Raw genomic sequence first — 26,589 nt, 5'->3', positions numbered from 1 at the left:
TCTCTGTATCCCTTTCTTTTAGCAGAGTACTTCTCTATACAGTGTGCTAATGGCCAGTGAATGGTCAGGAGATAAGAAAGGTTATTTAATGGCAATAATACTATAATGCAAAGATGGGCTCAATAAAGGACAGAAATGGTAGGGACCTAACAGAAGTAGAAGATATTAAGAAGAGCTGCCAAGAACACTCAGAAGAATTGTACAAAAAAGATGATCAGCACCCAGATAATGAGGATGGTGTGATCACTCACCTAGGGCCAGACATCCTGGAATGTGAAGTCAAGTGGGCCTTAGGAAGGATCACTACAAACAAAGATAGTGGAGGTGATGGAATTCCAGTTGAGCTGTTTCAAATCCTGAAAGATGATGCTGTGAAAGTGCTGCACTCAATATGCCAGCAAATTTGGAAAACTCAGCAGTGGCCACAGGACTGGAAAAGGTCAGTTTTCATTCCAATCCCAAAGAAAGGCAATGCCAAAGAATGCTCAAACTACCACACAATTGCACTCATCTCACACTCTGGTGAAATAATGCTCAAAATTCTCCAAGCCAGGCTTCAGCAATATGTGAACTGTGAACTTCCAGGTGTTCAAGCTGGTTTTAGAAAAGGCAGAGGAACCAGAGATCAAATTGCCAGCATCTGCTGGATCATCGAAAAAGCAAGAGAGTTCCAGAAAAACATCTTTTTCTGCTTTATTGACTATGCCAAAGCCTTTGACTGTGTGGATCACAATAAACTGTGGAAAATTCTGAAAGAGATGGGAATACCAGACCACCTGACCTGCCTCTTGAGAAACCTGTATGCAGGTCAGGAAGCAACAGTTAGAACTGGACATGGAACAACAGACTGGTTTCAAATAGGAAAAGGAGTACATCAAGGCTGTATATTGTCACCCTGCTTATTTAACTTAAATGCAGAGTACATCATGAGAAAGGCTGAATTGGAGTACACACAAGCTGGAATCAAGAATGCTGGGAGAAATATCAATAACCTCAGATATGCAGATGACACCACCCTTATAGCAGAAAGTGAAGAAGAACTAAAGAGCTTCTTGATGAAAGTGAAAGTGGAGAGTGAAAAAGTTGGCTTAAAGCTCAACATTCAGAAAACGAAGATCATGGCATCTGGTCCCATCACTTCATGGAAAATAGATGGGGAAACAGTGGAAACAGTGTTTGACTTTATTTGGGGGGCTCCAAAATCACTGCAGATGGTGATTGAGCCATGAAATTAAAAGACGCTTACTCCTTGGAAGGAAAGTTATGACCAACCTAGATAACATATTCAAAAGCAGAGATATTGCTTTGCCAACAAAGGTCCGTCTAGTCAGGGCTATGGTTTTTCCAGTGGTCATGTATGGATGTGAGAGTTGGACTGTGAAGAAGGCTGAGCGCTGAAGAATTGATGCTTTTGAACTGTGGTGTTGGAGAAGACTCTTGAGAGTCCCTTGGGCTGCAAGGAGATCCAACCAGTCCACTCTAAAGGAAATCAGTCCTGGGTGTTCATTGGTAGAACTGATGTTGAAGCTGAAACTCCAATACTTTGGCCACCTGATGTGAAGAGTTGACTCATTTGAAAAGACCCTGATGCTGGGAAAGATTGAGGTTAGGAGGAGAAGGGGATGATAGAGGATGAGATGGTTCGATGGCATGACCAACTCGATGGACATGGATTTGGGTGAACTCCGGGAGTTGGTGATGGACAGGGAGTCCTGGCGTCCTGTGGTTCATGGGGTCGCAAAAAGTTGGACATGACTGAGCGACTGAACTGACCTGAAATGAATGGCAATCATCAAGGAGTCTAAAAAATATTATTTTTGTCCTATCTATATCACAAATATTTTAGTCAAATGGCACAAAGGGTATAGCTGATAGTTAGGAATGTTTCAGCCATTTCTGGTTAGTGTCCTCTCACTCAAAGAACAGCCAATTGGAATAGCCACTAGAAAACCCTGGGCAACATTCTAAATGTTGGTAAGAGTGAGTAAACGGAAAGCTATTAGGAAGGTATATATGCTTCTCTCTCTAAAAAAAAAAAAAAAAAAAAAAAAAAAAGTTTTCTTTAACATATAGCCAGACCAAATCTAAAACAGAAGGAAATTAGGGTGTACAGAACAGTCTTAAAGAAAACTCAGGTTTTTTTCAAGGGCTTTATAAACTTTTTGCTTTTCTCTAGAGTTGGTGCCACACTTCAAAGTGTCTGTGACTAAGATGCTCCTTAGAAATTGTTTAAGAATTGGTCAGGAAATACCCAAAGGGGGGTTGGTATTGAGATGTTATTGAGATGTGAACCATATGGGCAGGAGGGCTTCAGAAATGCAAATTACCTACTTAAGATAATAACCATTATTCTGCTTGAATTGGCTCTTCAAACCTTTTTGTCTAGAAGCTAGACTTTCTTGGATTTCCCTGGCAGCCCTGTGGTTAAGACTCAGTGCTTCCACTACATGGGTGTTGGAGGGTGGGGGGAGAGTGGGGGTACCTGTTCCATCCCTGATCCCCTTAAGGGGGAACTAAGATCCTGAATGCTGAGTGGCATGGCCAAAAAAAAAAAAAAGAAAGAAAGAAACATTCTAGAAGCTGGATTTTCTGGTTCTTCTCCTTTTAAAAAATTTATTTATTTATATTTATTTATTGGAGGCTAATTACTTTACAATATTGTATTGGTTTTGTCATACATTGACATGAATCCACCACGGGTGTACATGTGTTCCCCATGCTGAACCCCCCTCCCACCTCCCTCCCCATCCCATCCCTCTGGGTTCTTCTCTTAAGGAAGGGAATACTGGAGGAAAAAAAGGAGAGAGGGAGGAAGATTGAGTCCCATCCATAGCAGGTCAATGTCTCATATATACAAAACATCACAAACCATGCTTCCGGGACTATGACCATAGAAATTTCATAAGATTATACTACTTTTGTCATATTCCAAGTTTATTTTGCTACCCACTGTATTCCACAGTGATCTGCTTGTTTTATGAACATGAACAGTGCCTTCAAAGGACAGGAGCAGGTATTGTTGTTTATTGTTCAGTCACTAAGTTGTGTCCGACTCTTTGCAACCCCATGGACTGCAGCACATCAGGCTTCCCTTTCTTTTACTATCTCCTGCAGTTTGCTCAAATTCATGTCCATTGAGTCAGAGATGCTAACTAACCATCTCATCCTCTAACCATCTCATCCTCTAACCATCTCATCCTCTGCCACTCTCTTCTTTTGCCTTCAATCTTTCTTAGCATCAGGAGCAGGTAACTGACAAGTAAAAACACACCCCACTCTTTGGCCAGAATTGAGGAGGAAAAAGTGTCTATGGATGAAGTAAGAGGTTAAATCTTTAAGGAGGGAAGCAAAGCAGAGCCACTAGAGTCTACAACTACAAAAGAAAGCAAAGAATTGGGGATCTTGACACTGACCTATGAAGTTACTTTGTATCTTAACGAGATAGAGCATTTTGCAATACAAATAATAATCCCTCATGTGCATCTATATAACTTTACAGTAGGGAAATAGAGAGCTTTCATGTATCATTCCCATTTCATAGGAAATTAATTTGGAGGCCCAAGGTCATAGAGTTTAAAATTGATGGAGTCAGAACCAGAACTCTTATCCTCTAACTCAAATTACAGTACTTATAGTACTCCCTCACTACTTTCTAGTACCCCAAATCTGGTGAGTATCTTCTTTCTAAAAAAGTTTCTGCTAAAAGAAAAACAACTCTAAGGACAACAAATCAATCATTTCAGAAGATCTTGAGCAGATAACACTCACTTTCAGCCTCTGACATATAAGAAATTCTGGAACTGCTTGAAAAATGAAAAATCAATGTTTTAGTGTTTTGAGATTATAGGTAATTTAAAAAGCATTTCTTATGTCTCTTATGTTAGAAAAAGGTAACTATAGGCCAACTAGATACACATATATTTTCAGACAGTTTAATTGTATATCTTCCAGGGGAATAGAAAGTTTTACAATAGTCCTCTGGGAAAATCTTCAAGATTGAAGCTACTCTGAGCATGACATTAACAACAAAATGGTGATAAAAGAACAGTAATTGCCAACAGTCACTGAGTACTTACTATGTGCTAGGTACAGTGCTGCTAAAAGAATTAGTTTATTTAATCCTCATAATTCTAAGAGTGGGTACATTATTTCTCCATTTTTCAAATGAGGAAACTGAGACACAGAAAGATGAAGAAGCTTATCCTCAAATCTTCCAGCTAGTAATGGTAGAACTGAGATTTGAGTCTCAGCACTCTAGAGCTGTAATGCTCCTTGAACTGGGTGCCATTGAGATCTCCCAGTATCTACTTGAAGATTATATATTTGAGGGTAAATGGTTGCTAGAAAAAAAAATAGTTAATAAAAGGAAACTGAAAGATCCTCCACTTCTCTGATTTCTTCCCAAAAGGGTCACACCTATCACCATAGAAACATTGGAAAACTCAGAATCAAAGAACCTCCTCTTGTGACATCTCAGCAGGTAGCTCACTATGATTTTTCTATTCAAGAGTCTCAACATACACAAAATCTAGAGGGTGTCTGAGATACATAATCCAAATTATAGGAATCACCACCAGAGAAGGTATTCAGAAGTGGCTCCAGCCTATAGCTTCTTTTCTCAGCTTTCCTTAATGTGATTAAAGAAGCTAGGGACAACTGAAATGCTAAAACACAAAACATGAATTTAAGAGGAAAGAACATATTACCATGAGGAAAGTGAAGGCTGCATATATAATGCGAAAAAATGAAGTTCAATATTGTATCATTACTATAATAATCAGCTAAGCTTGAAAGAGTGAACTACTGTGAGGTAATTAAAAGATAAGGTGATAAGAAACACAAGAAAGGAGTTGAGCAAGCCATTTGACTTTTCCAATACCTCAGTTTTTTCATCTGCAAAATAGAGATGCATCAACTTAACCCTATCCCTCAAAGGGTTGTCATGAAGTTCATTGTGACAACACATATAAAAATTCTTATAAGATGTAAATGCAAAATTTACATATAAGATTTTAAGAATACCTTTGTCAGAAAATCCAAAACAAAATTACACAAAAGTATGTTTCTCTGGTGGCTCAGATGGTAAAGAGTCTACCCGCAGTGCAGGAGACCCGGGTTTGACGCCTGGGTTGGGACGAATCCCTGAAGAAGGAAATAACAACCCACTCCAGTATTCATGCCTGGAAAATCCCATGAACAGAGAAGCCTGGCAGGCTACCATCCATGGGGTCACAAAGAGTTGGACACGACTGAGCAACTTCACTTATGTACAATATGTACAGTCACACTTTAAAGATCTAAGCCACTCACAATAACAATACCTAATTTTACGATTTTTGTATTCTCACGTGAGTTTATGTTCTAACAAAATCACCTGCAAGGTGTTCAGTGCTTTCGGCCACTTTCATTCCCCCCAGAGGCTGATATTAAGCTCCATTTTCTTTTTCACAGAAAACCCAAATATGCATGAAAGAAAAATCACCCTAGAATGTGATAGAAATTAAGATTCTTGATTCTGCAAAGTTAAAGGGAATTATTACAAATGTTTAAAACTAGCAATGAAAGTGGATTTGAGGTTCAATGATCTCCACAGCCGAGTTTTAGTTCTAGTTCAATTACCAAATTGTTGAATAACTTTGGACATGTCCCATCACTTAACGTAGAAAGTGGAAATAACTCATTGTGAACCTCATAGGATCATTGCAAGGATCAAATGCAAGAGTAGATTTAAAAGGATTGTATGAATTAACCTCAGATTTCTCAAATTAGTCCCCTCATTCTCCTTCAAATAGGTAAATTTATTTTAAAAAATCTTACATGCAAGAAATTGATAGAACTTATGTTAAAAAGTGCTATAGTTAAAGAAGTCAGCAAGAACGATGGGAAAATCTTTTACTTAGGAGCTGAAGACCTATGTTATATTCCATTGTTATCTAGGAGTGTCATTTTGAGTAAATTACTTAGCCCTTTTCAGGTCTCCTCCAGTTATAACACTATGATATATGGCAGAGGACATAGATGAAAGTTTGACCTATAGTTTTCCAAGTTTCTGTTTAATCTGTTAAATTGATATCATTCAAATGCATACAAAAGTAAAGATGAATTCCCTGTGCCTATTCCCACCTATTCTCAGCCTCACTGATTTTCAGTCATGGAAAATCTTGTTTCATCTGTATCCCCAACTCACTTCCCCACCTCAGTGGCTACTTTTAGGAAAATACCAGATATATCAATTCAATTCTACAGTATATCCAAAGGGACATATTTAATCTTCACAATCTCTGTGAGGTAAGTACTGCTGATTCCATTATGTACATGAAGAAATACAGACTCAGAGAAATTAATATTCCCAAGGTTACAGAGCTGGTAAATGACTTGGATTTGAATCTAGGGATGATGTCTGATACCAATGCTCTTTTCTTCCCTTAAAGTAATTGCGACTATCTTACACTTTGAAATAGTTTGATGATGTTGGAAATAATAATAATGGAGATGTTTTTATATGTTATCAGTATGCTCTACTATTGAACATTTGAAACGAGTATTAAATGATTCTTAGTGACTGTGATGTTAATCATCTGACAAAACCTTAAGGAATACAGAGCTCCAGCTCGGCACTGAAGAATTGATTTAGAAAAAGGGATCTGCAAAATCATATAAAATCTCATGCAATCCACTTTATTACTTTATACTACTGTTTCGTGCAACAGTCTCCTCCAATAAATGAAACATGGTGCCACTGCAGCAACCAAAACGAATATAAAACAACACAGTAGTCTTTGCCCATGCTTGTTACAAGTGCTTCAGGGCAGCCAATTTATCTTTTGAACGGCTTCTCCACTCACTGTCTGAGCTACCTGACTCATGAGCACCAAGGCAAGTAATCCTATAAGAGTCCTGAAGAAGTAAAGTGAAGTCGCTCAGTTATGTCCAACTCTTTGCGACCCTATGGATTGCAGCCTACCAGGCCCCTACATCCATGGGATTTTCCAGGAAAGAGTACTGGAATGGGTTGCCATTTCCTTCTCCAGGGGATCTTCCCAACCCAGGGATCGAACTCGGGTCTCCCACATTGTAGGTAGACGCTTTACCATCTGAGCCACCAAGGAAGTCATAAGAGTCCTCAGTTCAGTTCATTTCAGTTCAGTTCACTTGCTCAGTCGTGTTCGACTCTTTGCGACCCCATGAATCGCAGCACGCCAGGCCTCCCTGTCCATCACCAATTCCCGGAGGTCACTCAGACTCACGTCCATCGAGTCAGTGATGCCATCCAGCCCTCTCATCCTCTGTCGTCCCCTTGTCCTCTTGCCCCCAATCCCTCCCAGCATCAGAGTCTTTTCCAATGAGTCAACTCTTCACATGAGGTGGCCAAAGTACTGGAGTTTCAGCTTTAGCATCATTCCTTCCAAAGAAATCCCAGGGCTGATCTCCTTCAGAATGGACTGGTTGGACCTTGCAGTCCTAGGGACTCTCAAGAGTCTTCTCCAACACCACAGTTCAAAAGCATCAATTCTTCGGCGCTCAGCTTTCTTCACAGTCCAACTCTCACATCCATACATGACCACTGGACAAACCATAGCCTTGACTACACGGACCTTTGTTGGCAAAGTAATGTCTCTGCTTTTCAATATGTTATCTAGGTTGGTCATAACTTTCTTTCCAAGGAGCAAGTGTCTTTTAATTTCATGGCTGCAATCACCATCTGCAGTGATTTTGGAGCCCCAAAAAATAAAGTCTGACACTGTTTCCACAGTTTCCCCATATATTTCCCATGAAGTGATGGGACCGGATGCCATGATCTTCATTTTCTGAATGTTGGACTTTAAGCCAACTTTTTCACTCTCCTCTTTCACTTTCATCAAGAGGCTTTTTAGTTCCTCTTCACTTTCTGCCATAAGGGTGGTGTCATCTGCATAGCTGAGGTTATTGATATTTCTCGCGGCAATCTTGATTCCAGCTTGTGCTTCTTCCAGCCCAGCGTTTCTCATGATGTACTCTGCATATAAGTTAAATAAACAGGGTGACAATATACAGCCTTTACGTATTCCTTTTCCTATTTGAAACCAGGCTGTTGTTCCATGCCCACTTCTAACTGTTGCTTCCTGATATGCATACAAATTTCTCAAGAGGCAGGTCAGGTGGTCTGGTATTTCTACCTCTTTCAGAATTTTCCACAGTTTATTGTGATCCACACAGTCAAAGGCTTTGGCATAGTCAATAAAGCAGAAATAGACGTTTTTCTGGAACTCTCTTGCTTTTTCCATGATCCAGTGGATGTTGGCAATTTCGTCTCTGGTTTCTCTGCCTTTTCTAAAACCAGCTTGAACAACTGGAAGTTCACGGTTCACGTATTGCTGAAGCCTGGCTTGGAGAATTTTGAGCATTATATTACTAGTGTGTGAGATGAGTGCAATTGTGTGGTAGTTTGAGAATTCTTTGGCATTGCCTTTCTTTGGGATTAGAATAAAAACGGATCTTTTCTAGTCCTGTGGCCACTGCTGAGTTTTCCAAATTTGCTGGCATATTGAGTGCAGCACTTTCACAGCATCATCTTTCAGGATTTGAAATAGCTCAACTGTAATTCCATCACCTCCACTAGCTTTGTTCATAGTGATGCTTTCTAAGGCGCACTTGACTTCACATTCCAGGATGTCTGGCTCTAGGTCAGTGAACACACCATCGTGATTATCTGGGTCATGAAGGTCTTTTTTGTACAGTTGTTCTGTGTATTCTTGCCACCTCTTCTTAATATCTTCTGCTTCTGTTAGGTCCATACCATTTCTGTCCTTTATCGAGCCCATCTTTGCATCAAATGCTCCCTTGGTATCTCTAATTTTCTTGAAGAGATCTCTAGTCTTTCCCATTCTATTGTTTTCCTCTATTTCTTTGCACTGATCACTGAGGAAGGCTTTCTTATCTCTCCTTGCTATTCTTTGGAACTCTGCATTCAGATGCTTATATCTTTCCGTTTCTCCTTTGCTTTTCACCTCTCTTCTTTTCACAGCTATTTGTAAGGCCTCCCCAGACAGGCATTTTGCTTTTTTTGCATTTCTTTTCCATGGGGATGGTCTTGATCTCTGTCTCCTGTACAATGTCATGAACCTCAGTCCATAGTTCATCAGGCACTCTATCTATTAGATCTAGTCCCTTAAATCTATTTCTCACTTCCACTGTATAATCATAAGGGATTTGATTCAGGTCATACCTGAATGGTCTAGTGGTTTTCCCTACTTTTTTCAATCTAAGTCTGACGGACTGTGGTCCACTGGAGAAGGGAATGGCAAACCACTTCAGTATTCTTGCCTTGAGAACCCCATGAACAATATGAAAAGGCAAAATGATAGAATACTGAAAGAGGAACTCCCCAGGTCAGTAGGTGTCCAATATGCTACTGGAGATCAGTGGAGAAATAACTCCAGAAAGAATGAAGGGATGCAGCCAAAACAAAAACAATACCCAGTTGTAGATGTGACTGGTGATGGAAGCAAGGTCCAATGCAGTAAAGAGCAATATTGCATAGGAACCTGGAATGTCAGGTCCATGAATCAAGGCAAATTGGAAGTGGTCAAACAAGAGATGGCAAGAGGGAACATCGACATTCTAGGAATCAGCAAACTAAAATGGACTGGAATGGGTGAATTTAACTCAGATGACCATTATATGTACTACTGCAGTCAGGAATCCCTCAGAAGAAATGGAGTAGCCATCATGGTCAACAAAAGAGTTTGAAATGCAGTACTTGGATGCAATCTCAAAAACGACAGAATGATCTCTGTTCGTTTCCAAGGCAATCCATTCAATATCACAGTAATCCAAGTCTATGCCCCAACCAGTAACGCTGAAGAAACTGAAGTTGAACAATTCTATGAAGACCTACAAGACCTTTTAGAACTAACACCCAAAAAAGATGTCCTTTGCATTATACGGGACTGGAATGCAAAAGTAGGAAGCCAAGAAACACCTGGAGTAACAGGCAAATTTGGCCTTGGAATACAGAATGAAACAGGGCAAAGACTAATAGAGTTTTCCCAAGAAAATGCACTGGTCATACCAAACACCCTCTTCCAACAACACAAGAGAAGACTCTACACAGGGACATCACCAGATGGTCAACATTGAAATCAGATTGATTATATACTTTGCAGCCAAAGATGGAGAAGCTCTATACAGCCAACAAAAACAAGACCAGGAGCTGACTATGGCTCAGACCATGAACTCCTTATTGCCAAATTCAGACTTAAATTGAAGAAAGTAAGGAAAACCACTAGACCATAAGAGTCCTGGGACATCTCAATTTTCAGTACCTATGGAGGTCGTATAAATAAAGTTATCAATAACATTAATCATTATTGTTATTTTCAAGGCTACATATTGATTCTAGGATCTAGCTACAAAAAACAAACAAAAAGCTGGAGGAGCTACATTGTACATATTTATCAGAACTAGTCTTTAAAATAAGAAAATGAATACGTTTTTATTATAAATTCTTATTTTAATTGAAAATGAAGCAACAACATCATTGACAGCAGTGAAAGAAAAAAAAAAAGAGCTAAAGTAAACAGCTCCAACTAATTAAAAATTAAATATCTGTTCAGCATTGTGAAGACCTTTCTGAGGATATTGTACCTTGTTTTTGAGTTTGCATTTCAAGGGAAGTGAAATGGAAGAGAAATGAAACAAATTCTAGAGAAACAAATGGTCAATTTTTAAAAAAGAAAAAAAAATGGAGCTCAGTTAATAAATCTGGATCAGTACATTTGGCAAAAAAGAAGGGTAAGGAAGGCTGTCCTGATGACTGCATTCAAAGGCACATGTTAGGTATTAGGAGAAAGCAGAACTACTGTTTTATTACTGGAGATTACAGGTGACTTGAGGATTTTACTAATGATAGGCAAGTCTTTATAGATAACTTTATAGACATAAATAGTCAACACTATAGTAAAAACTGTGCATATATATATTAAATATACAATATAATAATTTATATATAATATAAACACATATATACACATGTATATTACATATGTACATATGTGTGTATACATATGATATGTATCTATGTACATATGTATTTACATATGTACATATATACATACATATACATAGAGAGAAGGGGTGAGCAGATAGTACCAAGCTTCCACCTGGTCTTTATTGAATCTCTACCCTCAAGTGTTTTGCAGTATAGGTCAGATAGAGAAAATTGGCAGTCCATTGCAGATGCTGCCCTGGTTCTTACAGCAATGTTAAAAATTAAAATCAAAATACCTGATAATATTTCTTCCTCTCATCTCTTTACTTTTAATTTTTTATTGAAATATAGTTGATTTACAGTGTTTAGTTAGTTGTACAACAAAGTGACTTAGTTATACATATATGTATATTCTTTTTTTTTACATTCTCTTTTAAAAGCAAATTTCTTTTTTTTTTTTTTTTAATAATTCTATTTCCTTACAGAGAAAACCCTAAAGATACTATCAGAAAATTAAACAGAGCTGATCCATGAATTTAGCAAAGTCACAGGATACAAAATCAATACACAAAAATCACTTGCATTCCTATACACTAACAATGAAAACTCAGAAAGAGAAATTAAGGAATCAATTTCATTTACCATTGTAATTAAAAGAGTAAAATATATAAGGATAAACTTACCTAAGGAGACAAAAGAACTGTATACAGAAAACTATAAGACACTGATAAAAGAAATCAAAGACGACATTAACAGATGGAGAGAGATACCATGCTCCTGAATTGGAAGAGTCAATACTATGAAAATGATTCTACTATCCAAAGCAATCCACAGATTTAATGCAATCCTTATCAAACTACCAATGGTAGTTTTCACAGAACTACAAGAAAAAAATTTATACTCTGTATGGAAACACAAAAGACCCAATTAGTCATAGCAATCTTGAGAAGAACAGAGCTGGAGGAATCAACCTTCCTGATTTAAGACTATATTACAAAGCTACAGTCATCAAGAAAGTATGGTACTGGCACAAAAACAGAAATACAGACCAAAGGACAAGACATAAAGCCCAGAGATAAACCCACATCACCTATGGGTACCTTATTTTTGATAAGGGAGACAAGAATATACCATGGAGAAGACAGTCTCTTGAATAAGTGGTACTGGGAAAACTGCACATGTAAAAGATGAAATTAAAGCACTTCCTAACAGTGTAGGGAAAGAGACTCAAAATGGAATAAATGGACTTAAATGTAAGGGAAGAAACTTAAACTCCTAGAGGAAAACATAGGCAGAACCCTCTTTGACATAAATCACAGCAAGATCCTCTATGATTCATCTCCTAGAGTAATGGAAATATAAAAAAAAAAAAATAAGTACGTGGGACCTAATTAAACTTAAAAGCTTTTGCACAGCAAAGGAAACTATAAATAAGGGGAAAAAACAACCCTCAGAATGGGAAAAAAATAATAGCATATGAAAGAACTGACAGAGGATTAATCTCCAAAAGCAGGTCATACTGATCAATACCAGAAACACAAAGAATTCAACAAACTTCAGAAAGTGGGCAGAAGATCTAAACAGACATTTCTCCAAAGAAGACATACAGATGGCTAATAAACACATGAAATGATGCTCAATATCATTCATTATTAAAGAAATGCAAATCAAAACTACAAAGAGGTGTCATCTCAAACCAGTCAGAATGGCCATCATAAAAAGAATCTACAAACAATAAATGCTGGAGAGGGTATGGAGAAAAGGGAACCTTCTTGCACTGTTGATGGGAATACAAGTTGATGCAGCCACTATAGAGAACAATATGGAGATTTCTTAAAAAAAAAAAAAAAAAAACTAGGAATAGAACTACCATATGCCCCCAAAAATCCTACTACTGGGCATATAACCTGAGAAAACCATGACTGAAAAATACACATGTACTTCAGTGTTCATTGCAGCATTATTTACAACAGCTAGGACATGGAGGCAACTTTGATGCCCATCAACAGATGAACAGATAAAGAAGCTGTGGTACATATGTATATACAATGGAATATTACACAGCCATAAAAGTAACACATTTGAGTGAGTTCTAGTGAAGTGGATGAACCTAGAGCCTATTACACCTGGTGAAGTAAGTCAGAAAGAGAAAAACACATATCATATATTAACACATATATGGAATTTAGAAAGATGGTGCTTTCTAGATCTAGAAAGATGAACCTATTTGCATTGCAACAACAGAGATGCAGACATAGAGAACAGACTTGTAGACACAGTGGAGGAAGGAGATGGTTGGACTAATTGAGACAGTAGCATTGAAACATATACATTATCATTTGTAAAATAGATAGCCAGTGGGAATTTGCTGTATGAGATCAAAACCATTGCTCTGTGACAATTAGAGGGGTGGGATGGGGTGGGAGGTGGGAGGCAGGTTGAAGAAGGAGGTCGACATATGTATACTTATGGCTGATTCATGTTGATGTATGGCAGAAACCAACACAATATTGTAAAGCAATTATCTTCCAATTAAAAATAAATTTAAAAATTCCATTTCCTGCTTTTCCACAAAGGTTGAGAGATCTTACAACATGGAATCTACATTGGCACAAGAGAAAAATTAGCTGTAGGTGATAAATGGCTTCTCCCTTTATACAGGACATGATTTCTCATCTTATAGGATCCTGTCGAGACCTGAGGTCTTAAGTCTACATAGTGAGATATAACTATGCATAAAACAATAACAACCTACCATTACAAGATAATAGATGCTGAAAATGCTTAATTACAATTTGAGAATAGGAAGATCAATTAGTAGAGGACATAGCTGACAATAAACAGTCAGAAAAAATTCCAAAGTAATGGTCTGTGGTGAGGTCACCCTGAGGAGATAAGATCAGTCAATAAGTGACATAAAGGGAAATCAGATGAGAGGAAGACTAGATTATATACTCTCTGAAGGCAAGGGTTCACTACTCTAACTCCAGCTTCTAGCATAATGCCTGGAACTATGTAGACCCCCAGTAAATGATCATGGAGCAAAAGGAAGGGACATAATTTTTTAAAATGTGCTTTAGGGAAGATATTCTGACCTTAGTCTACAGAATAAGGGAGGTAAAAAATTCAAGTTAGAACTAGAAGCTATTGGATTATTTTATGTGTATTGTGGTTAGACCTTACATAGGTGTCACAAACTCAACCTAGAAGCGTCAGATAGTTTAAGATCACCTGGGCCAGATGTAGACTATCATGGCCTGAGAATACATGTCCTGTCTAAAAAGGAAAGGAGAAAGAAGTTTACCAACTCTAGGCAACTGTTGACATAAAGGAACACTGGTTCAGTATCTTCTGATTATTTAAGAGAAGGTGGAATTCTAGAGTTTTAAGTAAAATATGAAAATGTTGGCAATCAATCATTTTTTAAGAGTGTGAGTCCAGGCAAACTTACATACTTCTACAGACTGAATTGTGTGCCTCCACAAATTCATATGTTGAACTCCCATCCCCCAGTGTGACTGTATCTGGGGATAAGGATTTTATGGAAGTAATTAAGGTTAAATGAGGTCATAAGGGTAAAGGCTTCATCCAATGAGATTAGTATCCTTATAAGAACAGACATCAGGGAGCTCACTCTCTTTCTCCAGGAGCACAAACAAGAGGTCATATGAGCAGGGAGAAGGCAGCCATCTGCAAGCCACGAAGAGGGCCCTCAACAGAACCCAATCATGTTGGTATACTGATTTTGGACTTCCAACCTTCAGAACTACAAGAAAATAAATTTCTGTTGTTTAAACCATACAGTCTGTACATTGTTTTGATATGGAAGCCCTAGAAGATTAATACATATACTTACAAACTTTTTTTTATTGTTACTACAAACAACACTGCAAAAGTTTGGAAATATCTTAACTGTCACTCAGTAGAAAACTGTTTAAATTGTGGCTCATCCATATAGTAAAAACTCTGCAGTCATACAAGAGAATGAGTTATTTCTTTACATATATGTGTGTATGTGTATAAAGGTCCCCAAAGTATATTTTTAAGGAGACAAATCAAAGAACAAAACAATATGCAGAGTATGTTACTATAATGGGAAGGGGGAGAAAAAAATACTAATTGTTTGATATGCATAAAATGTCTGTGAAAGAATTTAGAATAAACATAACTTTAGTTGCCTGAGGCAACTAGGGGACAAGACTGGGGGGAGACTCTTCATTGTATATCACTTTGTATATTTCACATTTTGAGCAATGTGGAATGCATTACTAATTTAAAATGCATTTTCAAAGCAAACTTTTATCAATTTAGATGAAACACAACAAATGTATAGGCTATATTCAGTCTGTAGGCTAATTGGTTGTACCAGGAGTTCGTCAAGGCTGTATATTGTCACCCTGTTTATTTAACTTATATGCAGAGTACATCATGAGAAATGCTGGACTGGAAGAAACACAAACTGGAATCAAGATTGCCGCGAGAAATATCAATAACCTCAGACATGCAGATGACACCACCCTTATGGAAGAAAGTGAAGAGGAACTTAAAAGCCTCTTGATGAAAGTGAAAGTGGAGAGCAAAAAAGTTGGCTTAAAGCTCAACATTCAGAAAACGAAGATCATGGAATCCAGTCCCATCACTTCATGGGAAATAGATGGGGAAACAGTGGAAACAGTGTCAGACTTTATTTTTCTGGGCTCCAAAATCACTACAGATGGTGATTGCAGCCATGAAATTAAAAGACGCTTACTCCTTGGAAGGAAAGTTATGACCAACCTAGATAACATATTGAAAAGTAGAGACATTACTTTGCCAACAAAGGTTCGTCTAGTCAAGGTTATGGTTTTTCCTTTGGTCATGTATGGATGTGAGAGTTGGACTGTGAAGAAAGCTGAGCACAGAAGAATTGATGCTTTTGAACTGTGGTGTTGAAGACTCTTGAGAGTCCCTAGGACTGCAAGGAGATCCAACCAGTCCATTCTGAAGGAGATCAGCCCTGGGATTTCTTTGGAAGGAATGATGCTAAAGCTGAAACTCCAGTACTTTGGCCACCTCATGCGAAGAGTTGACTCATTGGAAAAGACTCTGATGCTTGGAGGGATTGGGGGCAGGAGGAGAAGGGGACGACAGAGGATGAGATGGCTGGATGGCATCACTGACTCGATGGACGTGAGTCCGGGTGAACTCCAGGAGTTGGTGATGGACAAGGAGGCCTGGCGTGCTGCGATTCATGGGGTCGCAAAGAGTCGGACACGACTGAGTGACTGATCTGATCTGATGGACTAAATTTAGGTGGTGGCAATTAGAATAAAAAGAAAGGAAGTGAGCCATATAAAAAGAGGAAAAGAACCCCAATAGCCTTTGGCAACCAAGTAGACAAGGAAACTGAGGCAGAGAACAGAGTTGAAGTGAGCATTTTGAACATGAAATATGGGAACCTCAACAACTATGCTTCCCCATTGCTTACTACACTGTCATGCATTCTTCTAAATGCTTTACAAAATTAACACATTTATTCCTTACTGCAACCCTATGAGGTAGTTTCTTCTATTATCCTCAACGAATATATGAGAAAACTCAAGTGCAGAGTTTAAATAACTTCACCAAGATTATGATGATGGTAAATTGCAGGACCAGGTAAGTGAAAAGAAGTCTTGAATGAGCCATAGGGTAATAGTCTAGGGGTGATGATAGGTTATATTTTAGAAATGAATTTGAGGTTACAACACAATATCAAATACCTGGATTTTGCTTTAGAGCCAGGTTATGTGCATGCTTGTGTGTGCTAAGTCACCTTAGTTGTGTCTGACTCTTTGTGACCTTATGGACTGTAGCTCACCAGTCTTTGTCCATGGGATTCTCCAGGCATGAATACTGAAGTGGGTTGCTATGCCCTCCTCTAGGGGATCTTCCAAACCCAGGGATCAAACCCTCATCTCTTATGTCTCTTGCATTGGCAGGTGGGTTTTTTACCACTAGCTCCACCTGGGAAGCCCAAAGTTAAGTTACAGCTGTTTAAAGTGTTTATACTTCCAGAGTTTGGATTGCCCACATTACATTTAAGCTGTCTAGGTATACAGATATCTAATTTTTTTTATACCTAGCTTGTTACAGACTTTAAAATCCAGCTTCCTGTCTCACTGTATTACCATCATCAAAAAATAAAAAATAAAAGAGGGAGGCCTTCAAGATGGCGGAGGAATAGGACAGGGGGACCACCTTCTATGCCCCAAATATATTAAAACATTATTTGCATGTGGAACAATTCCAACAGAACATCTTCTGAATGCTGGCAGAGGACCCCGGACTTCTAGAAAGCAAACCAATCTCCTTGGAATGAGGTAGGCCAAAAGATAAAGATGAAAAGGGAGACAAAGGAGTTTGGGACTGGGACTTGTGCCCCAGGAAGGGAGTCATGAAGGAAGAAAAGATTCTGCATACTAGTAAACTCCCTCACAGGCTGGGTCAGAGGGGATCTTTGGAACCTCAGAGGACAGTGCAGTGAGACAGGTGTTGCAAAGGTAAAACAGATGATTCACCACAGAGATTGTGCTTAGTGGCACTTTCCAGCAGAGAAGCGGCTCACATTATAGTGTCTGCCCACAATGAGTGGCAGCTGGGTGTGGAGGCTTAGGCCTTGGAGGTCAGTCCGCAGGGAGGGGACCAAGGTTGACTGCTGTGAAGATACTGTGAGGGGGCTAATGTGACACTGCAGAGGCAGACCAAAGAAAATGCTGGGGCTGCCAGAGAAGCAAAAGATCATTCCCGTGGAAGGGCTCTGATGCCATGCTCTAATTCCATACATTCACAAAACAAAAGACCATACCCTAGAGAAAACCAAAAAAGGGTGAGCCAGCTGCAGTCTACAGCCCCAGGGCCAGAGAAGCAGGTGGAGGGCCAGAGGCAAAAGGAAAGGGGCCGCTATGGTAACAACTTCAGAGATTACAACTACCACCAAGCTATAAGCAGCCATAGGTCACTATGCACATCTTCCTGGGAGCGTGAATGGCTTAAGCCATTCCTCAGCCTGAATGGCTTTTCCTTGGCCATTTAATGGCCAAGGGTCTCACAGCCCAGGATCACCTCACCTGGAGACATGCACAACCCACCTCAGAGTGTGGTGATCTTCCACAGGGACCAGCCATAGCAAGCACTCCCCACACACCCCAGTGCCATCTGCTGTACCTCTCCCTCTTCCCAGCACAATGGAGCAAGTCAGCCCTAATAAACCATTACTTTACCTCCCGTGTCTGGGTGGAGAACAGACACTGGAGAGACTTACAAGCAGAGGCAGTCCCCAAACCAAAGTGGAATGCCAGGAGCTGTGTAAGCAAAGAAAAGAAGGGGAAATCTCCCCAGAAGTGGAAAGTGCAATGATTTAAATTCTTGCAATTAGCCTGTGCTTTAGGTGGAACTGTAGAATTTGAAAATAAGTACAAGCTGGAGCAAGGGAAGATATAAGTCTGAGCTGACCCCACACTACCCACAACAGGTCCAGAGACCTTTCTAGATATATTGGAGTAATTTCTAAGTAAGCAGATCAACTGGAGCAAAAAAACAGATGAATCACTTGGATATCCTTCTCACTACCATTCTATATATTTCCCCCTCTTTTTTTTTTTTTCCTTTTTAAAATCTCATATTGTCTAAATATGGATTATTTCTACTCCTTTAATTTTTATTTTTATATCCTACTTTTTCTTTAAAAAGAAAAAAAAAAAAAACAACAACAACACCCTAGTGCTCGCTTCACCAGCACATATAGTAAAATTGGAACAGTACAGAGAAGATTACCATGGCCCTGTGCAAGGATGACATGCAAATTCATGAAGCGTTCCATATTTTTTTTTTCCAGAGAAGACATACAGATGGCTAACAAACACATGAAAAGATGTTCACATCCTCATTATTAGAGAAATGCAAATCAAAACTATAATGAGTTATCACCTCACACCAGTCAGAATGACCATCATCAAAAGTTCTACAAACAATAAATGCTAGAGAGGGTGTGGAGAAAAGGGAATGCTCCTGCACTTTTGGTGAGAATGTAAATTGATGCAACCACTATGGAAGACAGTATGGAGATTCCTTAAAAAACTAGGAATAAAACCACCATATGACCCAGAAATCCCACTCCTGGGCATATGCCCTGAGGAAACCAAAATTGAAAAAGACACATGTATCCAATTGTTCATTGCAGCACTATTTACAATAGCATATGGAAGAATAATAGAACATGGAAGCAACCTAGATGTCCATTGACAGATGAATGGATAAAGAAGTTGTGGTACATATACACAGTGGAAAATTACTCAGCCATAAAAAGGAATGCATTTGAGTCAGTTCTAATGAGGTAGATGAAGCTAGAACCTATTATACAGAGTGAAACAAGTCAGAAAGAGAAAGACAAATATTGTATTCTAATGCATATATATGGAATCTAGAAAAATGGTAATGAAGAATTTATTTACAGGGCATCAGTGGAGAAACAGACATAGACAATAGACTTATGGATATAGGGAGAGGGGACGAGAGTGTGAGATGTATGGAAAGAGTAACATGGAAACTTACATTACTATATGTAAAGTAGAGAGCCAATGGGAATTTGCTGTATGGCTCAGGAAACTCAAACAGGGGTTCTGTATCAACTTAGAGGGGTGGGATGAGGGAGATGGGAGGAATGTTCAAAAGGGAGGGGATATACGTACACTTAGGGCTGATTCATGTTGAGGTTTGACTGAAAACAAGAAAATTCTGTAATTATCCTTCAATTAAAAATTATTAATTTAAAAAACCTTATTTTAAAAATAAATTCCATGATTTTGATTTTTGTTTTTCATGGTTTGTATCTGATTTTATCTAATTCTTTGTTTTTTATTTTTATTTTTTGATGTTTTGATTTTAATTTTGTATCTTTGATAGTCTAAATTTTAGTGTTGATTTTCACTTAAGGGTTTGATTATTGGCTTGATTGCTCTTCTCTCTTTAAACACCTCTTATCCTTTACCTCCCCCCCCCCCCCCCCCCCCGCCTTTTCTCCTTCTTCCCTCTTCTTTTCCCTATGTAAGTGTGTAAATCTCTTTGGGAGTTCATGGCTGTTGAGAATTGTTTCACCAGTAGTCTAGGGGTTTGGTCTTGAGAGGGTAACAGGCAGGAAGGACAGGGGTCTCCAAATGGAGGAAATAGGCTGCAAGTGTCAGACATTTTTATCTCTCTTAAGTTGCAGGAGGAAACAAACTAGCTATATTTTTTTCCTTCTCTATACAAATTTAAAATAAGTTTTCTTTTAAAATACTGTGTTGCCATAATGACACCTGGTCTCACCTGAAGTTAACTATTCTCAAACCTTGAGTTAACCAATGCATTTTTCTTATGGAAATGTTTGTCTTAAGCTATGTTAATGTACTATTCATTTACCCTAGACTCTGTCTTCAAGTCGGTTTTGCCTAATGGCTCAGAACCTACTTGACAAACCATTATGTTATACTCAGATATTGTTCCCCTAATCTATGTAAATGAAACTATTTGTATCTGCCTTTCTACAAGATTCAAGTCAATCGTTTTATGGCCCGGGATGAATCGTCTGGTTCTGAGATTTTCCCAAAATACATCTTATGGAGGAGGGGCCTGGTGACATTCTGAGTTTTAAGACATTCCTTTCTTTCATTAACAGACTGCTAGTGACTATATAACATCCATCTGAAGACTAGCGGGGGGGGGGGGGGGTACTCTTTCTGCCCCCTTCTGATGCCTATATCAGAAGCTTTTTCTATCTCCTTTATACTTTAATAAAACTTTATTACACAAAAGCTCTGAGCTATCAAGCCTCGTCTCTGGCCCCAAATTGAATTTTCCTCTGGAGGCCAAAAATCCTGGCGTCTTTTTGTGGTTCAGCAACAACCTTTCAGTCTTCTATGCTGTGTGGCCAGTGAAGTTTTGATGCTACTGTAAGGGGTAGGGACTGAATCCCAGAGACAGGAGACTCAAACCCAAGACCTCGGACCACCAGAGAACTCGGGACCCCATGGAACATTAATAGGCCAGAGCCCTCCCAGCGGCCTCCATCTCAATACTAAGACCAAGCCACACCCAAAGGCCAGAAAGCTCCAGTGCCAGATGCCCCACACTATTTCTTCAGCCAAACAGGAACACAACTCTGAACATTAACAGACAGCCTGCCCAAAGCCATACAGAACCCATAGACACCAAAACACACCACTGGAATGGCACTGCCCTCCAGAAAGACAAGACCCAGCTCCATCCATCAGAACACAGGCACAAGTCCCCCCAACCAGGAAACCTTCACAAGGCATTGGCCCAACCCCATCCACGGGGGACAGACTCCAATATTAAGAACTGTGACCTTCCAGCCTTCAGAAAGGAGACCCCAAACACAGTAAATAAAACAAAATGAAAAGACAGAGAAATATGCAGCAGATGAAGGAACATGGTAAAAACCCACAAGACCAAACAAAGGAATGGGAAATAAGCAGTCTACTTGAAAAACAATTCAGAGTAATTATAGTAAAGATTACCCAAAACCTTGAAAATAAAATGGAGATGTCGATAAATAGACTAGATGCAATAGAGATCAATATGATACAAGAAATGTTTAATGAGGGCTGAGAAGAAAGTATAAACAATCAATAATGAACTGATGCTGAAGCTGAAACTACCATACTTTGGCCACCTGATGTGAAGGACTGACTCACTGGAAAAGACCCTAATTCTGGGAAAGATTGAAGGCAGGAGGTGAAGAGAACAGAAGATAAGATAGTTGGATGGCATCACTGACTTGATGGACATGAGTCTGAGCAAGCTCCAAGAATTGGTGATGAACAGGGAAGCCTGGTGTTCTGCAGTCCATGGGGACACGACTGAGTGACTGAACTGAACTGAATGAACAACACAATAACTGAAATTAAAAATACACTGGAGGGAACCAAAAGTAGGGAAGCTGAGTTAGAAAAATGATTAAATGAAGTGGAAGATAGAATGGTGGAAATAACTGAATCAGAGAAGAAAAAAATAATAAAAAGTAGTGAGGACAGTCTCAGAGACCTCTGGGACAACATTAAGCTCCCCAATGTTCAAATCATAGAGGTCCCAGAAGAATTAGAAGGGAAAGGACATAAGAAAATATTTGAGGAGATTATAGTCAAAAAGTTCCCTAAAATAGGAAAGGAAATAGTCACCCAATCCAGGAAGCTCAGGGAGTCCCATATAGGATAAACCCAAACAGATACATGCCAAATACATATTTCTCTACATAATAATACTATCAAAAATTAAACATAAAGAACAAATATTATAAGCAGCAAGGAAAAGCAACAAATAACATACAAGAGGATACCCGTAAGGCTAACAGCTAATCTTTCAACAGAAACTCTGCAAGCCAGAAGGGAATGACAGGATATACTTAAAGTGATGAAAGGGGAAAACCTACAACCAAGATTACTCTATCCAGTAAGCATCTCATTCAGATTTGAAGGAGAAATCAAAAGTTTTACAGACAAGCAAAATTTATGAGAGTTCAGCACCACCAAACCAGCTCTTCAACAAATGCTAGGGGAATTTCTATAGATAGGAAACACAGCAAAAAAAAAAAAAAAGTTCTATAAAAACAAACCCCAAACAATAAAGTGAATGGTAATAAGATCATACATATCAATAATTATCTTAAATGTAAAAGGTCAAAATGCTCCAATCAAAGGACACAGATTGGCTGAAGAGATACAAAAACAAGATTCTTATATATGCTGTCTACAAGAGACCCAACTCAGACCTAGGGATACATACAGACTGAAATTGAGGAGAGAGAAAAAGTATTCCATGCAAACAGAAATTAAAAGAAGGAGTAGCAATATTCATATCAGATAAAATACACTTTAAAACAGAGATCATAACAAGAGACAAAGAAGGACACTACATAATGATCAAGGGATCAATCCATGAAGATGTAACTGTTATAAATATACATGCACCTAACATAGAAGCACCTCAATATATAAGGCAAATGCCAACAACTATTAAGGGGAAGTGAACAGTAGCACAATAATAGTGGGGAATTTAAACACTCAACTCACCCCAATGGACAGATCATTAAGATAGAAAACTAACAAGGCCACATAAGCTTTAAACAATACATTGGACCAGTTGGACCTAATTCATGTCTACAAGGCATCTCAACAGAAAGCGCAGAGATAAATCAACACATGGGCACCTTATCTTTGACAAAGGAGGCAAAAATATACAATGGAAGAAAGACAGTCACTTCAATAACTGGTGCTGGTAAAATTGGGCAGTTCCATGTAAAAGAGTGAAATTAGAACACTTCTGAACACCATACATGAAGATAAACTCAAAATGGATTAAAGACCTAAATGTAAGAGCAGAAACTATAAAAACCTTAGAGGGAAATATAGGCAGAATACTCTGGGACATAAATCACAGAAAAATCCTCTATAACCCATCTCCTAGAGTAATGGGGGAAAAAACCCAAAACTAAACAAATGTGACCTAATTAAACTGAAAAGCTTTTGTACAAGAAACAAACTATAAACAAAGGGAAAAAACAGACCTCAGAATGGGAAAAACTAATAGCAAATGAAACAATTGATAAAAACAAATCTCCAAATTATACAAGCAGCTCATGCAGCTCAACACCAGAAAAACAAACAACCCAATCAAAAAGTGGGAAAAGACCTAAACAGACATTTCTCCAAAGAAGACATACAGATGGCAAATAAACACATGAAAAGATGCTCAATACTGCTTTGTATTAGAGAAATGCAAATCAAAACTACCATGAGCTGTCATCTCACCCCAGTCAGAATAGCCACCATAAAAAAGTCTACACACAATAAATGCAGGGAACCCATTTGCACTCTTGGGAATGAAAATTGATAGAGCCAATATGGAGAAGAGTATGTATATTCCTTTTAAAACTACGAATAAAACTTGCATAAGACCCAGTAATCCAGTAAACCCCGAGGAAACTCTGGTGCACTGGGACGACCCAGAGGGATAGTACAGGGAGGGAGGAGGGAGGGGGGTTCAGGATGGGGAACACGTGTATACCTGTGGTGGATTCATGTTGATGTATGGCAAAACCAATACAATATTGTAAAGTAATTAACCTCCAACACTGGGACGACCCAGAGGGAGGGTATGGGGAGGGAGGAGGGAGGAGGGTTCAGGATGGGGAACACAGGTATACCTGTGGCGGATTCATTTTGATATTTGGCAAAACTAATACAATATTGTAAAGTTTAAAAATAAAATAAAATTTACAAGACAAAAAATAAATAAATAAATAAATTGATATTAAAAAAATAAATAAAAAGACAAATGACCCTAATGTTCATTGCAGCACCATTTACAATAACTAGGACATGGGATTAGCTTAGATGTCCATCGACAAATGAATGGATAAGAAGTTGTGGTACAGATACACAATGAAATATTACTCAGCTATAAAAAATAACGTATTTGTGTCAGTTCTAATACGGTGGATGAACCTCAATTCATTTCACTTCAGTTCAGTCACTCAGTCGTGTCCGACACTTTGCAACCCCATGGACTGCAGCACGCCAGGCCTCCCTGTCCATCACCAACTCCCAGAACTTGCTCACACTCATTTCCATCAAGTCAGTGATGCCATCCAACCATCTCATCCTCTGTCGACCCCTTCTCCTCCTACCTTCAATCTTTCCCAGCATTAGGGTCTTTTTCAGTGAGTCCATTCTTCGCATCAGGCGGTCAAAGAATCGGAGTTTCAGCTTCAACATCAGTCCTTCCAATGAATATTCAGGGCTGATTTCCTTCAGGATGGATTGGTTGGATCTCCTTGCAGTCCAAGGAACTCTCAAGAGATTTCTCCAACACCACAATTCAAAAGCAACCACTTTTCAGTGTTGAGCTGTCTTTCTGGTCCAACTTTCAAATTCATACATGACTACTGGAAAAACCATAGCTTTGACTAGATGGACCCTTGTTGGCAATGTCTCTCCTTTTTAATACGCTGTCTAGGTTGGTCATAACTTTTCTTCCAAGGAGCAGGTATCCTTTAATTTCATGGCTTCAATCACCATCTGCAGTGATTTTAGAGCACCCCAAAATAGTTTCTCACTGCTTCCATTGTTTCTCCATCTATTTGCCATGAATTCATGGGACCATATGCCACAATATTAGTTTTCTGAATGCTGAGTTTTAAGTCAAATTTTCCACTCTCCTCTTTCACTTTCATCAAGAGGCTCTTTAGTTCTTCTTCACTTTCTGTGATAAGGCTGGTGTCATCTGTGTATCTGGGGTTATTGATATTTCTGGAAATCTTGATTCCAGCTTATGCTTCATCCAGCCTGGCATTTCTCATGATGTACTCTGAATATAAGTTAAATAAGCAGGGTAACAATATATAGCCTTGACATACTCCTTTCCAACTTGGAGCCAGTCTTGTTCCATGTCCAGTTCCAAGTGTTGCTTCTTGATCTGCACAGAGACTTCTCAGGAGGCAAGTAAAGTGGTATGGCATTTTCATCTTTTTAAGAATTTTCCACAGTTTGTTCTTATCCACACAGTCATGGGCTTTGGCATAGTCATTAAGCAGAGATACATGTTTTCCTGGAATTCTCTTCCTTTTTCTATGATCCAACGGATGTTGGCAATTTGATTTCTGGTTCCTCTGCCTTTTCTAAATCCAGCTTGAACAACTGGAAGTTCGTGGTTCACATACTGTTGAAGCCTAGCTTGGAGAATTTTGAGCATTACTTTGTTAGCATGTGACATGAGTCCAATTGTGTGGTTGTTTGAGTATTCTTTGTCATTGCCTTTCTTTGGGATTGAAATGAAAACTGAACTTTTCCAGTCCTGTGGCCACTGCTGAAGTTTCCAATTTTGCTGGCATATTGAGTGCTGCACTTTCACAGCATCATCTTTTAAGATTTGAAATAGTTCAACTGCAATTCCATCACCTCCAGAAGTTTGTTCGTACTGATGCTTCCTAAGGCCCACTTGACTTCACAATCCAGGATGTCTAGCTCTAGGTGAGTGATCACACTCTCGTGGTTATCTGGGTCATGAAGATATTTTTTGTATAGTTATTCTGTGTATTCCTGCGACCTCTTCTTAACATCTTCTGGTTCTGTTAGGTCCATACAGTTTCTGTCCTTTATTGAGCCCATCTTTGCATGAAATGTTCCCTTGGTATTTCTAATTTTGGTCTGAATTTGGCAATAAGGATTTCATGATCTGAGCTACAGTCAGCTCCTGGTCTTGTTTTTGCTGACTGTATAGAGCTTCTCCATCTTTGGCTGCAAAGAATATAATCAATCCAGTTTTGGTTTTGACCATCTGGTGATGTCCATGTGTAGAGTCTTCTCTTGTGCTGTTGGAAGAGGGTGTTTGCTATGACCAGTGCTTTCTCTTGGCAAAACTCTGATAGCCTTTGCCCTGCTTCATTTTGTACTCAAAGACCAAATTTGCCTGTTACTCAAAGCTCAGGGTGAACCTAGAGCTTATTATATAGAGTGAATATGTAAGTGTAAGTGAAAACCACTCAGTCGTGTCCAACTCTTTGGGACCCCATGGACTATATAGTGCATGGAATTCTCTAGGCCAGA

The 26,589-nt window shown here is 38.9% G+C and overlaps 1 protein-coding gene and 1 non-coding gene across 4 annotated transcripts in view; one reads left to right on the top strand and one right to left on the bottom strand.

Moving 5' to 3' along the window:
* KLF8 (KLF transcription factor 8) overlaps positions 1-26,589 on the bottom strand; it is a 347,052-nt gene that overhangs the window by 135,705 nt on the left and 184,758 nt on the right. The gene's annotated exons all lie outside the window — the stretch shown is intronic.
* On the top strand, positions 18,710-18,815 carry LOC139181863 (U6 spliceosomal RNA). Its single transcript, XR_011565592.1, has one exon. It is a non-coding gene; the product is annotated as a U6 spliceosomal RNA (small nuclear RNA).

Source organism: Bos indicus, chromosome X (genome assembly GCF_029378745.1).
Source record: "Bos indicus isolate NIAB-ARS_2022 breed Sahiwal x Tharparkar chromosome X, NIAB-ARS_B.indTharparkar_mat_pri_1.0, whole genome shotgun sequence".
Classification (NCBI taxonomy): domain Eukaryota; kingdom Metazoa; phylum Chordata; class Mammalia; order Artiodactyla; family Bovidae; genus Bos; species Bos indicus.
The sequence above is the reverse complement of the archived record's forward strand: the minus strand, read 5'-3'. Positions and strand labels throughout refer to the sequence as shown.